This window comes from Brachyhypopomus gauderio, unplaced genomic scaffold (assembly GCF_052324685.1).
Source record: "Brachyhypopomus gauderio isolate BG-103 unplaced genomic scaffold, BGAUD_0.2 sc76, whole genome shotgun sequence".
Taxonomy (NCBI): Eukaryota; Metazoa; Chordata; class Actinopteri; order Gymnotiformes; family Hypopomidae; genus Brachyhypopomus; species Brachyhypopomus gauderio.
In genome coordinates this window covers 344627-361437 of record NW_027506897.1, presented here as the reverse complement: position 1 = coordinate 361437, position 16811 = coordinate 344627, and the positions used below count along the sequence as shown (strand labels likewise).

Genomic DNA, 16811 nt, shown 5'->3' with positions numbered 1-16811 from the left:
TAAAATGTTCAACTTGTCAATTAGATCCCCTTCTTGTTTTTGTTAAAGCTAGTCTCTCCTCTGTGTCCCCTCTCATTACAGACATTATACACTCTTCCCTTACCACTGGTGTCTTTCCCCTTGCTCTCAAAGCAGCTGTTATAACCCCAATACTTAAAAAACCTGGTTTAGATCAAAATGACCTTAATAATTTTCTGCCTATTTCAAATCTTCCATTTGTTTCCAAAATTCTTGAAAAAACAGTTGCAGCTCAATTCCATGCTCATTTGGCCGATAATGATCTATATGAACAACTTCAATCTGGTTTCCATCCACTTCATACTACTGAAACGGCACTTCTGAAGATCACCAATGATCTCCTTCTTGCTGCTGATTCTGGTCTGCTATCTATACTTCTTCTGCTTGATCTGACTGCGGCCTTTGATACAATTTCACACGGCATCCTCCTCAACAGACTCTCTTCTCTAGGCATTGAAAATATACCTCTTCATTGGTTCCGCTCTTATCTCTCTGGCCACACTCAGTTTCACTCTTTCTTTTGTTTCTCATGTTAATAATATCACTCGGTCAGCTTATTTACATCTTCGAAATATAAATCGTCTTCGTCCTTCTCTTAATCATCACTGTACTGCTATCTTGGTTCATAGTCTGGTTACTTATCGTTTAGATTATTGTAATTCTCTTTTGTTTGGTCTACCTCAGAAAACCCTTCATAAATTACAATTAGTACAAAATTCAGCTGCTCGTATCATTTCACGGACCCCTACAATGCATCATATCACTTCTGATTTACAGCTGCTTCATTGGCTTCCCATTTCTCATCGCTGTAATTATAAAGTACTCCTTTTAACTTTCAAAGCTCTCCATAATCTTGCCCTTTTATACCTTTGACATCCTTCATATTGCTACACCAGTTCGCACCCTTAGCTCTTGTTCTTCTATCTATCTCACTATTCCACCTGTCCGTCTTGCTACTATGGGGAACAGAGCATTTAGTTGTGCTGCTCCACGCCTTTGGAATTCACTCCCAGCAACACAGATTCATTGCCACATTTTAAAATCAAACTTAAAACTCACTTGTTTAAAGTTTCCTATGACCTGTGAATTGTACTTGCACTGTCTCATTTTTGTACTTATTTTATTGTGTATTTTTAATTTGTTTGTTAAATTAAATTATGTAAGGTGACCTTGAGTGCCAAGAAAGGCGCCATTAAATAAAATGTATTATTATTATTATTAGTCATCAACAAAAGTTAATTAATGTTTTGGTATTTGAAGGATTTAACTGTGAATTCTTTGGAGGTTTTGGCAACAACCACTTTTGAATGACATCAACACAGACAATTTGGTGAAAATAAATGATACATTTATTTAAAACCAACTATTCTAAAACAAACAGCATCAACAGGGATCAGTATATTTACAGTGAAGACTCAGCATCTAGTGTGTGTGTGTGTGTGTGTGTGTGTGTTAGGAGGGAATTAGGAGGAAATTTCCACCACAGGTTCCTCGTTGATAAAAGCGACGTCGTCCAGGTGTGTTGGGAATCGTCCTTCTGGATATGAAGTCCAGGAATGAGAGTCTCGTTCACGGTTTAACATAGAATTGATCACCTTCGTTTCAGTCCGTGTGGCCGCGTCATCAAGCTTGATTGAAGTAGTTCAGTGAATCTGTTTCCGTGGTAACGTTGATCAGTTGGTGGTTAGATTGCACCTTAACTCGGGCTTGTTAATCAGAGGTGGGTAGGAACGCGTTACATTTACTCCATTACATTTACTCAAGTAGCTATTTGAACAAAAATTTACTTGTAAGAGTAGTTTTAATATGAAAGACTTCTACTTGAGTAAATATGTGCTGAGAAAAACGCGACTTTTACTCCGTTACAATTGGATTTGCGCCGCGTGCTACCGTTACTTTCGTTTTGTAAATAATTCGTCTTTTCAGTGAGAAGACTGACCGACGTCTCGTCACCTGAGTATGAGTGACCAATCAAATGAAGCCGGTCAGTCACGTGATCACATACGCAAACTTGCTCCACCATAGCAAGAAAGTATGGTGACAGAAAAACCTACAGAGCATCCCTGGCCTCACAGCCAATGTTTATATTACAAACTTGTAAAAAGGACATTTATGTAAAAAGGACATTTATACAATGCGCTATCAGTTGAGTCAACATCAAATTTGAGGAAACACGATGCGATAAATTTGATGTGTAATGTTATATCTCTGATCAGTGCCGGCCCTGACCAATATGGTGCCCTAGGCGAGATTTTGGTTGGTGCCCCCTGCATCATCAATCATCAGGTTGATTGTATCACTAATAAAGAAACAAATAAAAAGCAAATGACTTAAATACTACCAACAAGCAATAAATATAAAGGAATATAGGGGTATGACGGAGTAGCACAACAGACTGCAAACCGGCAGAAGGCGGAAGCATTTGAACATGGCGGCGGGCGGCTGCTAACAAACTTTCAGTTAATATATTTATTATCCGCTAGCTTAATTTAAAGACAACCTAAAAAAAAAAAATAATAATAATAATAATAGTCATCATCTCTAGGTGTATTTTTTTTCTTCTTCTCTAACTTAATACATATAAACTAGTGGTGGGCCGTTAACGGCGGTCGTTAATTTGATACTCTTATCGGGCGATATAAAAATTATCGCCGTTAATCTATTCTTAAAGTTGGGTTGGGAACTGGGTCAAAATGGATAAGCAAACTATGATGACTTTCAACTTGATAGTTTACCTCGGCTGTATTCCTAACCAAATTGCACAGTAGGGGTGAGAATGAGTTTTTAAACCTGCGAATTACAAATCGTACGTGTTTTTACATGGATGCAGCCACGAAGTCGCCAGGTTTGCTTCACGGAAAATTCATTTTTAGGAACGTAAAGTGTTACCGGAGCGGAGCTCGGAGCGGTCGTTTTCTGCATGGTCCTAGCGCTAGATTCGTCGCTATTTAAATGTTTATTTTTAACCGTTAAAACCACTGTAAAAAAAAAAGTCCTAAAAAAATGGTAAACGACTGGCAGCAGCGGCCTGTAAAAAACCCTGATTTAAAAAAGTAAAAACCCTGATTTAAATTAAGTAGAAAAACTATAAATTTACAGAAAAATTCATTAAACATTCTGCAGAGAAATACCGTTATTTTACAGATTTTTCCTGGATTATTATGATTTAGCACTTTTAATAGAGTGACAGCACTAATATTTTTGCAGAGAAATATCGTTATACAACTTTTCCCTGAATTATTATGATTAAGCACTTTAAAAAAAGTGACACCACTAATATTTTTGCAGAGAAATATTGTTTTACAACTTTTAACTGAATTATTACAATTACAATTAATTATTACAATCTAGCTGCAAGATGAATTTTAATTGCATAGGATTTTCTCCATTAATCTGGAAAGATTTTAACAAAAAATACAGCAGTTTTAAGTCTGTTCATATTCATTACATATTGTAATGGCTTCGAGTCAGAAGGACAAGAATGAGCCATTACACCAATGTTGAACTGTTATTTAATAAGCAACCCACTAAAGGGAGGGGAGAACACTAACGCACATACAACACACATCCAGGGAAACAGGGGGAACTCACCGCAGGGCCTGCTGGGAAGTCTGTAGACTCCACCCCTCAACGCTGCCCATTGGCTGACGGTACAATATTCAGCCACCACAGAACGTGATAGAGGTGGATTTTTAAAAAAACCCCAATAATGTCTGCCACCCAAAATTTCATGTGACTATTAATCATTAGCGATAGAATAGTCGGTGACGTTCCTAGCAAATTAGACTTTCCATTACAATGTACGTCTACCAGTATATCAGTTCATCTGTCTCTCAGTGTGTTACAGGTTATTTCCTTGGTTATGTTCAAGAGACCCAGTGTTTAGAAATGTTTCTTTTAAAACTCTAGCACCCAAACAAACGGCCATTTTCTATTGCCAATGACTGCACAAGAACTAAAATGAGAACCGACATCAATAGAGATGGAACAATCAACAGAAGTCTCCTACAGCCATTACTACTGTTACATACTTTAGACATGCCAATGTAAAAATCTAATGTCTGAATTGACATTGAGAAGTCACTCTTCATTCTGTAATCATCATAAAAATTAGCATAATCATGATTTTCAATTGCAGAAATTGTTTTTTTTTTTACTTCATCAAATCAATTACCATCACGTTCTGTAGCAAATTAATATGTCCAGACCCTATATGTTTTGATCTGTGTACATATTTCTCCTGAACATCAATGGATCCTCTGAATTACGAGGACACCTAACAATCAAAATACGAGTATTGATACATGTAAGCTAATACTGTGAAAACCACATTCATTTCTGACACTGAAAATCATGTTTAAACCAGCAGTGCCAAAAGACATAAGATTTTGATTAAAATGACAGAGAAAAAAACTTTTTAGTTCTTACAGACATAAACCTTTATATAATCAACCAAATGTTTAATTGCAGATAATTGCTGTAATTATACATGAATCTGTATATAATTTAAGAAAGCAGAAAAATACCGTATAAATAATACTGTAATACTTCCGTTAAAAAACGAGAAAAGCATGTAACTTGTAATTATTGTCATAATACTTAAAATAAAAGACATTTTGTCAAATTACAAATAATGTCTGTAATTTTACAAAGTTTTGCATACAATTGGAAAAAATGTTAAAATACATTAAATATTTACAGTTATTTTCCATAAAATTTGGATTTTTTTTTACAGTGTACAGAGGACCAAAACTGACTTTTGAAAATTATGTCCGTGAGGTTAAATGTACTAAATGTTGGCTTACATTTCAAATATTATGTTTAGCTGAATAAACATGTTATTTATTGTAGTATGTAGGCTTACAAATTCATGTTTAACTGAATAAACCGTTGAACACTAGTAGCCTACATTTTATTGAGCATGTTTTTTTTTTCTTCAAGTATCAAAGTAGAACAGCTTCCTCAAGCAGTCATTGATGCATTTTGGAAACAGGGGATGAGCCCCTGGTCACCCTCTGTATTAAGAAATCCTATCTCAAAAACTGACTTTTAGTCATTACTTGGGTAGCACGCATTATGAGCCATTTTAATATAGATTAATCTAGATTAATTTCAAGATTTCAGTGAGATTAATCTAGATTAAAAAAATTAATCTATGCCCACCCCTAATATAAACGAATTCAACCATTCTGGAGCACCGTGGAGATTTGGACAATATACTCACGTATATAGACGACTGCTTTGAAAGAATTATCATGAGCAAAGCAGAGAAGACGCCATCCACCAAGAGGAGCCGTGCCGAAGCTTCCCCGGGAGCGGCTTCCCCACACACCTGTAACACAGCGGACATCCTGGAGTCCATCAACACCAAACTGTCCAGGTTTGACGTGCGCCTGGCGCTGGTGGAAATTCTCCACCAAGAGTTTCAGGCGTTGCGTGAGTCGGTGGAGTTTAGCCAGCAGCAAGTGGAAGCACTCGCGGCTGAAAACACGGTTCTTAGAGAGTCTGTGAAATCGCTCACCGAGGGAATGACCCGACTCTCTGAAGAAAACAAAAAAATAAAGGAAACGGTCATCGATCTCCAGTCCCGCAGTATGAGAGACAATCTTATATTTGCAGGTATCCCGGAGAAGGCGGACGAAGACCCCGAGACCACGGTAAAAACATTTATGCAAACTCACCTTAAAATCTCAAAGGCAACCGTCAAAACCATCAGCTTTCACCGCGTTCACCGCCTGGGGGGAAACAGCCAGATGCGCGGAGACCCAGACCGATCGTGGCAAAATTTGAACACTTCAAGCATAAAGAACTGCTGAAGAGCCGCGGCCGGGAGCTGAAGGGAACCAACTTCAGTATTAACGACCAGTTCCCCAAAGAAATCCTGGAGCGACGCAAGGTCTTGTTTCCCATCCGCAAGAGTTTCATCTAATCAGGTTCCTGGGCTGTAATATCAGTGGATAAACTCTACGTGAACGGTCAACTCTACCGCGACACCAACACAACACCATGGCTGTTCTAAACAGGTGAACTGTATCAACACCGACACCGGCGCCAACTCCTTATGACACATTACTTTTCGCCTAGAACAATAAAAGTCTAAGTTTAAATAACTAATGCCGGTCTAATTAGCACCATACCGTATGTTATCCGTCATGAGTCTTAGTTGTTTAAACTTTTTTTGTTGTATATGCATTTTCAGTGTACGTCACCTTTTCCTTTTTGCTTCCCCTCTCCTTTTCTCTTTCTACACTAACCCAGCAATTTGTTCACCCACTTTCAAGACTGCAATGTATTGTATGCACACACACGCACATGCAGGCAGGTATGCAAAACAGACACACACGTAGACATATATCACAATCTCACACTAACACACAGGAGACACACACACGACCGACTCATGCAGGCACAGACACACACACACTCAGGCATATAGCGCAGACACATACACGAAACATTCAACACAGGCATACAACACAGATGTGCAACACACACACCATTAGCAACCATCCAACACTCAAACAAGTAGTTTTAACATGAGTTCACTGAAATTTGTCACATGGAATGTACGTGGAACTGGTTCGAGGGTAAAGAGAATGAACATTTTTAATCGGCTAAACGACTTACAGGCAGATATTGTCTTTCTACAGGAAACACATATGTCCAAAACACCTACATACACACTGACCTCTCCTCAGTTCCCACACTTGTACTCAGCCTGTTACAACTCAAAACAAAAGGGGGGTGGCCATATTAATTAACAAAAGGATAAACTTTTCCATTAGCAACAATATAACAGATCCAGATGGTAGATACATAATACTTAACCTGTCCATTCTAAATATGCGTTTATGTTTTGCTAACATATATGGACCGAATGTTGACGACCCCTCCTTTTTCCACAATATTTTCACTGCACTCTCTAATCACTCTGACACCAAACTAATAATAGGAGGAGACTTCAACTTGGTACTTGATCCAGATATCGACAGGCTCAGTACAGCAGTGAGACAAAGGAACTGGCAGTCTGCAGACACTCTAAAACAGGGCTATTCAACTATATATTTCAACGGGCCATATTTGGCAGAGAGCTCTGACATGTGGGCCAGAAATTTTTTGAGCAGGGGGGGCGAACGAAATTTGTTGGGGGGGGGGGGAGGGATCAACTGGCGGGCCGCCAGTTGAATAGCCCTGCTCTAAAACAATACATGAACGATTTTGGGCTCTCTGATGCGTGGCGTTCACACCACCCCATTCTTCGGGATTACACCTTCTTTTCAGTACACCACTCACATTCTCGTTTAGACAACTTCTTAGTTAGCAATTCCATTATGACAGATGTCAAAGACACCCATATTCATCCTATCACTATCAGTGATCATGCACCGGTCTCTCTCTCTTTGACACAGAAAAGAACCACACCAGCAACTAGGAACTGGAGATTAAATACATCATTACTTAAGGAACAAGATTTCATTAATTACTTCAAAAAAAAAATGGGCAACATTTAGAATATAACGATCTACCAGGTACCTCACCGTGTGTTCTTTGGGAAGCAGGGAAGGCAGTAATGCGGGGGAAAATAATATCCTACTGCTCAAATAAGAAAAAGACAGAAAAAACACAGGTATTAGAATTGGAAGGAAAAATAAAATCTTTAGAAGCTGCCCATGCTGCTTCACCACAAGAACACACACTGAACAAGCTGAGGAAACTTAAACTGGAATTAAATGAAATAATAGATAAAAAGACACAATTTTTACTGCAAAGACTGCGTTGGCAGAATTTTGAACATGGCAATAAATCTGGAAAATTCCTTGCTAATCAGTTAAAGCTTAATAAGGAAAAAACAACCATCTCCTCTATTAAGAACTCAACAGGTAACACGACCCACGTCGTTATTCACGACCCACAACAAATAAATAAAGCTTTTAAAGAGTTTTATAAAGCTTTATATACATCACAGATTAGTCCATCTGATTCATCTGATCTGGTGAAGTGAAGATGCTGCTTCCTGCTGACGCTACAACTATTACAGGTAGTACTGCTACTATCAAGACAGTTGACTACTCTCTTCGACTGGAAACATCTCCGACATTTTGACATCTTAACCGAAGCTAAGTATTCACCATGTCTGAGTCACTTGTTGCTTGCGTTGAGTGTAGCATGTATAGCTACTCTTCTTCCGTCAGTAGTGATAATAATAATTTTATTTGTGTGAAGTGTAGGTTAGTTATGAGTATGACGGAGAAGATTTCGCTTTTAGAGGAGCGCATCTGGGCTTTAGAAAGTCCCAGAGAGTTTGTAGCAGCTAGCGTAGCTAGCGTAGCAGCTAGCGTAGATAGCGTAGCAGCTAGCGTAGATAGCGTAGCAGGCCCGGGTTGCACAGCTGTAGCTAGCGAGCCCTCAGCTCCGGCTTTAGAGCCCTCGCAGCGGGGCGAATGGGTGACGTCTCGGCGGCATAACCGTAGGGCTGAGCACCGTTCGTCTCAGGTTCCCGTGTCAAACAGGTTTGCCCCTCTCCGTAATACACCGACTGAGCGACCTGTTAAAAGAGCTCTGGTGATAGGAGATTCACAGCTGCGACACGTGAATGTAGCAACTAGTTTAGAGAAACCAGCGGCCATAGTTAAGTGTATCCCGGGGGCTAGAGCGCCTGACATCAGGGCTAATTTAAAGGTGCTGGCTAAACGTAAATATTCAAAGATAGTTATACACGTCGGCACCAATGATGTGGGATTGAGACAGTCTGAGATCACTAAAGATAATGTTAAAGAGGTATGTGAGTTAGCGGGGACGATGTCAGACACTGTAATATGCTCTGGTCCCATCCCAGTTCGGCGTGGCGCTGAAACCTACAGCAGGTTATGGGCGTTACACCGCTGGATGTCTAAATGGTGCTCAGATAACAAAGTGGGTTATATAGATAACTGGACACGTTTTGAGGGCAGGCCTGGCCTTTTGAAGCGAGACGGAATTCACCCCTCTTGGGAGGGTGCTGCTCTCATTTCCCGTAGCATATCTGCTAGGCTTAATAGTGGTAGTGTAGGAATAGTTAATAGGGATTGACAAACCAGAGCCGAGGCCAGGCAGCAGACACACAGGCTAAACCGACTGTCTGCGAGCTGCAAAGAGACGTCACCTAGGTCACATCAGATTGAAACTGTGTCTGTTCCTCGAGTACCAAAATATAATTCTCGTAAAGTTAGTAGACAAAATTTAACTACTAAATATTAGATCCCTGTCATCTAAAGCATTGCTTGTTAATGAAATGATTACCGATCATAATCTAAGCATGCTTTGCTTGACGGAAACCTGGATCCGACCAGATGACTATATGGCCCTAAATGAAGCTTCTCCCTCTTGCTATAGATATGTCCATAACCCCCGTCCAAATGGTCGAGAAGGTGGGGTTGCCACAATATATGACTCTGATATAGGTATTTCACAAAAATTTGGCTTCAAGTTTAATTCTTTTGAACACCTCATCCTCACTGTATCAAATGTTTTAAATGTAACAAGCAACAAAGCGTTGCAGTCGTTTATATTAATTACTATTTACCGCCCCCCTGGTTCATACTCTGAGTTCTTGCAGGAGTTTTCAGACTTCCTGTCTCATGTAGTGTTATCAGCCGATAAGGTGATTATAGTTGGTGATTTTAATATCCATTTTGAAAATCTGTGTGACTCTTTTAGCATTCATTTTCAAGCAATTCTTGATTCAATGGGTGTCACTCAAAATGTGGTGGGTCCTACGCATAACTGTAGTCATACTTTAGACTTGGTCTTGTCATTTGGTATTGACATATCCAGTTTAGCAATTCTTCCACAGAGTGAGGCTGTTTCTGACCACAGCCTCATAAGGTACGAGTTGTGTTTAACTGACTGTGTTCATCGACCACCCCGCTACCAATTTAAACGAACTATAACACCCAGCACCATAGCCACTCTCACTGATATTTTACTGATCCACTTGATCCACTTGTAGCTCCGGAAGGACTAGAGCGTTTCACAGAGCACGTCGAGACTTCCCTTCGTACAGCTTTAGACAAAGTTGCACCATTACGCTATAAGAGAGCCACAGAGCGAAGAATAGCGCCATGGTACAATGAGCACATGCGTAGCCTCAAACGAGCAGCGCGGATCCTGGAGCGTAAATGGCGAAATTCGAAGCTAGAAGTGTATAGACTATTGTGGAAAAGCAGCCTTATTGAATATAAGCATGCCCTCCATACGGCAAAGTCCTTATACTTATCGGCCTTAATAGAAAAACATAAAAACAATTCAGGACTCCTTTTTAAAACTGTTTCCAGCCTTACTAGGAGTCACAAACAAATCAATTCTCTTATTCCACTAGAGTGTAGCAGTAACAATTTTATGAAATTCTTTAATGATAAGATTGATAAAATTAGGGAAAAAATTAGTAGTGCTATCTCAGAGCCTGTCAACATGCCAATGCACCTTGACAGCTGTCTGGTCAGCTCTGATGCCCTGTTAGAGTCCTTCTCCCCAATTGGTTGTGAGGAGCTTATTTCACTGGTGAAATCTGCTAAACCCTCCACATGCATACTAGATGCTTTACCAACCCATCTACTTAAAGAATTACTGCATAGCAATGTAGAACCGTTGCTTACTATAATAAACTATTCTCTGAGCCTGGGCTACGTTCCCAGTTCATTTAAACTTGCAGCCATCAAGCCGCTAATTAAAAAACCTGGTCTTAACCCCCAAGAACTGTCCAACTATAGGCCAATTTCTAATCTGTCATTCATATCCAAAATATTAGAGAAAGTAGTTTCTTCACAACTCTCTTTCTTCTTACAGACAGAACATGTCCTAGAGTTATTTCAGTCTGGATTTAGAGCTCATCACAGCACTGAAACGGCACTAACTAAAGTAGTGAACGTTATGTTAATATCCTCTGATAAAGGACACATTTCTTTTCTCATACTGCTAGACCTCAGTGCTGCTTTTGACACCATTGATCATAATATTCTACTTAATAGACTGGAGACACTCATTGGCATAAGAGGTCGAGCACTCTCCTGGTTCAGGTCATACCTGACAGATCGTTACCAATTTGTGCTAGTAAATAACGAATGCTCAGAGCATTCTAAAGTAAAGTATGGTGTCCCACAAGGATCTGTACTGGGCCCCATATTATTCTCATTATATATGCTACCACTGGGCACTATCATTCGTAGGCATGGTATTAGTTTCCATTGCTACGCAGATGATACTCAGTTGTATATTTCTTCTAATCCAGATGATATCACCACAACTCTTAAGATTGAGAACTGCATCCAGGATATTAAAAACTGGATGGTGTCTAATTTTCTTAAACTAAACTCTGACAAGACTGAGGTACTGATTCTCGGGCCTAAAGCTGTTAGAAGCAATTGGGCTAAAATTCCCCTTACCCTAGATGGTTTTTCAGTAACACCTAAATCTACTGCACAAAGTTTAGGTGTCACTATTGATTCTGATCTTTCATTTGACAGACATATATGCAATGTCACTAAGGCTGCCTTTTTCCATTTACGTAATATCGCCAAGCTGAGACACTTACTTTCATTAGCTGATGCAGAGAAACTGGTCCATGCTTTTGTCTCGTCGAGATTGGACTACTGTAATAGTCTTCTAATTGGATGCTCTAAACAGTCCATAAAGAAGCTACAACTTGTACAAAATGCCGCAGCTAGAGTCCTAACCAAGACTAGGAAATTCGATCATATTAGTCCCACTCTCGCCGCATTACACTGGCTTCCGGTTAAATATCGCATTGAATTTAAAGTTCTCCTGTTAACCTATAAGGCGTTAAATGGTCTTGCCCCACAATATCTGAGTGAACTCATTGAATACTACAACCCATCTTGCCCTTTGCGCTCCCAAAATGCTGGATTTCTCCTAGTTCCAAAAATTAGTAAAACTACAGCCGGAGGGAGAGCTTTCTCTTTTAAAGCCCCTCAATTATGGAATAGCCTTCCAGCTCCAATCCGAGATTATGACACAGTTCCAATCTTTAAATCTAGACTTAAGACTCACCTGTTTAATCAAGCCTTCATCTAATTTTCCCCTTGTAAGGTGTAGGGGCTTGGGGGCCCCCAGACGTTGAGATTTCTGGTGATCTGAGATGTTGATGCTGTCATCCAGCTGTGTCATGGCATCACTCCATTTGTGACAATGACTTGACTGGAAAGCAATGTCTTAGTGAGCCCTCATGCCTGTGGTCACCTCTGAACCCCTCCCTTTAGTTATGCTGCTATAGATTAGTCTGCCGGAGCGACATGCTCATCAATGGCACGTGAGCTACGTACATTTAAATCAATGGTGGTTTAAATTCATGTCCACTCAGTCTGTATTGTCTATCTTCTTGCATGGCTCTACCCAAGACGATTGGATACAGGCACCTGGGGGATGGTCTGGCTGCCGGTGGAAGTGCTGATGCCGGGGTTCACCTGGGGAGTGACACTGCAGTTGGAGCCTACAGTGCCGGCATCGCTGCTCTGACACGGAATGAAGGCCTGGCGCTCATCAACAGACTTTTACAGTGACAATATCGAAGCCCAGAACTTTCATTTTTACCTTTCACTTAGTCTGATTGTGTGATTTGTGTGTGACTTGTCTATTTGTCTGTAATTGTGGTATTTGTGTGTTAACGGGCCGCCCAATGGAGGATGGGTTCCCTTTTGAGCCTTGGTTCTCCCAAGGTTTCTTCCTTCCCCCACCATCATAGGGAGTTTTTCCTCGCCACTGTCGCCTTTGGCTTGCTCATTAGGGTTCTGGACCCATAGTGTTGTTAACCTTGTAAATCCTGTAAAGCTGCTTTGTGACAACTTGAGTTGTTAAAAGCGCTATACAAATAAACCTTGATTTGATTTGATTTGAATCAGCTATTGAAGAATTTATTAATAATATAAATCTCCCAAAGCTGGAAAACGAACAAGTTGTTGCACTGGATTCACCACTTGCTCTGCCCGAATTACATGAAGCCCTACAGCAGCTACCAAATAACAAAGCTCCAGGACCAGATGGATTTCCGGTAGAATTCTACAAAGAATTATGGTCGGTGCTAGAACCAACCTTTTTTAGAATGGTCACTCAAATTCAAAATAATCACATACTGTCCCCAGACATGAATTCTGCCAACATTAGCGTACTTCTTAAGCCAGACAAAGACCCTACACTTCCTTCCAGCTATCACCCCATTTCACTCATAAATGTAGATCTTAAAATTATTTGCAAAGCACTTGCCAGAAGATTAGAGAAAATCACCCCACTTATAATACATCCAGACCAAACAGGTTTTATCAAGGGTAGACAATCTGCCATCAATACACGCAGACTAATAAACATAATAGATTACTGCACAATTACCAAATTAGACACTACCATTGTATCTTTAGACGCAGAAAAAGCATTTGACCATGTAAACTGGAAATATTTATTAGCAGTTCTACACAAATTTGGATTTTGCTCATCCTTCATAAACTGGATCAAAACCTTACATTTTAATAAAAAAGTAACTAATAAATAAATAAGAGAGCAAACTAATTTAACAAATGTATTGTTTATTTTACTTGCAATTGGGCTGAATCTGCTGATTATTTTAACAAAAATTGCAATGGGTCCCCCACACCCAGCTTGACCCCAAGGGTGACGAAAAGGCTTGGATCCTACCAGGGTTAAGCCAGACAAAGACCCTACACTTCCTTCCAGCTATCGCCCCATTTCACTCATAAATGTAGGTCTTAAAATTATTTGCAAAGCACTTGCCAGAAGATTAGAGAAAATCACCCCACTTATAATACATCCAGACCAAACAGGTTTTATCAAGGGTAGACAATCTGCCATCAATACACGCAGACTAATAAACATAATAGATTACTGCACAATTACCAAATTAGACACTACCATTGTATCTTTAGACGCAGAAAAAGCATTTGACCGTGTAAACTGGAAATATTTATTAGCAGTTCTACACAAATTTGGATTTTGCTCATCCTTCATAAACTGGATCAAAACCTTACATAGCTTTCCTAATGCACAGGTTAGGACAAATGATATCACCTCACAAAGCTTCACTCTGCAGAGGGGTACCAGGCAGGGCTGCCCACTATCACCCTCACTTTTCGTTCTCTTCATTGAGCCATTAGCAGCAGCAATTCGACAGAATGCAAATATTACAGGAATTAACACAGGAACCACAAACCATAAGATAAGTCTCTACGCAGATGATGTGTTACTTTTCATACAGAACACACAAACTTCTCTTCCAAATACAATCAAACTTATAGACAGCTTCTCTTCTATAACAGAATATTCCATCAACTGGGGTAAATCAACAGTTTTGCCTATAAATTGTAGTTTTCAGAATACGACCACCACTCCACTACAATCAGGTAACATTAGATATTTAGGCATACATGTCTCCGCTAAACTTTCAGACTTAGTGCAGTTAAATCATATCCCTCTATTAAAAACAATAGAAGATGATCTCACACGTTGGAACACTATACCTATATCACTCATGGGGAAAATCACTACCATTAAAATGATGGTTCTACCAAGAGTCATATCTATTCTCATTAATCCCAAATAAACCCTCTGCTGCTTGGTTTAAGTCCTTAGACTCAAACATCTCAAAATTCCTATGGAAAACAAGCCACCAAGAATAAGTCTGAAAACCTTGCAAAAGTCAAAACTCAATGGTGGCTTAGAACTACCAAATTTTTATAATTATTTCTTAGCCAATAGATTACAGTACATTTTAAAATGGATAAAATACGACTTAATAGACAGCCCATGGTTGGACCTAGAACAAGCATTCTGTGGGAAAATAAAACTCTCAGACCTACCTTACATTAGCTCCAATATTAGGCATCAGGACTGTTTTAAAAGCCTTAATATAAATACCTCACTGACAGCCTGGTGGGAATTTCTAAAATTAACTCAATCTCCACTCATCCCATGCAAACTAACACCCATTTGGAACAATCCAGACATTTGTCAGAATACGAAAGTACTACATTTCACATCATGGCATGATAAGGGAATAAAAAATTTAGAACATGTTATTAAAGATGGGAACTTTGTTACATAACAGGAACTTATATCAGAATATGGAATAAACAACAGTAGATTTCTCGAATATCAACAATTGAAATCAATCATTCAACAGAGATTCAACCGCAAATCAACTGAATCTAGAAATATCAGTATGGGTAACTGAATTTTTAAATCTATATACTCCTAAATTATTATCAAAACTATATAAATTATTGTTAAATTTGATGACTCAATTTACTTCCCGATAGCAAAATGGGAACGAGATCTCTCTATTAATCCAGATCAACACTTTTGGACAGATATATGTACAAATATTTTCAAAATAAGTAAAAACCCCTTACAACTTATACAATACAAAGTCCTTCATAGAACACACTATACAGGACAAAGCAGACCAGCATATTGTAACGCAACTTGCGCTGCGGAGCGAGGAGACGGACACAAACGCTGAGGAGAGCAAGATTTATTCACGGGAATACCAAACTCAGAGTCGTACAGACAGGCAGGGGTCATAGCAGGCAGGCAATCCAGACACGAAACATGAACCAACATCTTAAGATGAGAACAGGGAAGACTCACGAACCAGGAAGTTGAACAGGCTAACAGAACAACGCCCAAACCGACAGATAGACAAAACCACGGATAACTAGACTGGGGAATCATAGGGATTATATGGACAGCGGACTAACTAGACACAGGTGACAAGGATCAAGACACGGGCGTGGTAGACAGACAGAGACCAGGGCAACAAACAAGCAAGTCGGGGCTAACAGGCAAGGAATGACAGAACCACGATAACAGAGACATTGGAGCGACAGCGAGGGGAGGGGGCGTAGCCGTACGTGACAGTACCCCCCCTCAAAGCGTGCCACTCCGGGGCACGCAAGGGCAAACAGGACAGGGAAACGGACCAGGACAGGACAAAGCAGGACAAGGAGACAGTGGCAGGACAGAGACAGGGGAACCAGAGACCGGCCAGGAGCTGGGCTGGGGCAAGGCGGTACACGGGGCACAGGGAGACCGGACAGGGCAAGGAGCAGGAGCAGGGCTGGACAGGACAGGACCGGGGACAGACACGGGAGTGGGGCCAGGGGACAGGGCAGAGGCATACACGGAGGCAAAGACACTATGGACAACAGAGACCGGGACAGGAACAAAGTGGGTTATGACTCGGGGAACCGACACGGGGACAGGGACAGAGATAACACCACAGGAAACAGACACGGGAACAGGAAGACAGACCCTGACAGACACACCACACACCACAAGGACAGGAACCAAAACAAAACCAGGGACAGGGCGGGGAGCATGGGGAACAAGGGAACAGAGGCAGGATTACAAGGCAGAGCAGGGAGTACATTGAGTCCATGCCCATACGCGGGCAGCACAATCTCTGGGGGGACAGGCGCGGCCGGGCGGCGGGCAGTGGGAACAGGCGCGGACGACCTCTCCTGGGTCACGGGGACAGGAACCGGCGTAGACAACTGCCGACGGGCAGCGGGGACAGGAACCGGCGTAGACGACTGCCGACAGGCAGCGGGGACAGGAACCGGCGTAGATGACCCCTCCTGGGTTGCGGGGACAGGAACCGGCGTGGACGACCCCTCCTGGGTCGCGGGTACAGGAACCGGCGTGGACCTCCTTCGTGTCACGGGAACAGGCCGCTGACGTGCGGGTCCGCCATACTGACATCCTCGGGGGCGGAGCCGCCATACTGACGTCCT

At 41.0% G+C, this 16811-nt stretch overlaps 1 protein-coding gene across 5 annotated transcripts in view; it reads left to right on the top strand.

Moving 5' to 3' along the window:
- The window catches only part of LOC143491503 (NACHT, LRR and PYD domains-containing protein 3-like), a 185195-nt gene that overhangs the window by 89073 nt on the left and 79311 nt on the right, over positions 1-16811 (top strand). The window lies entirely within an intron of this gene.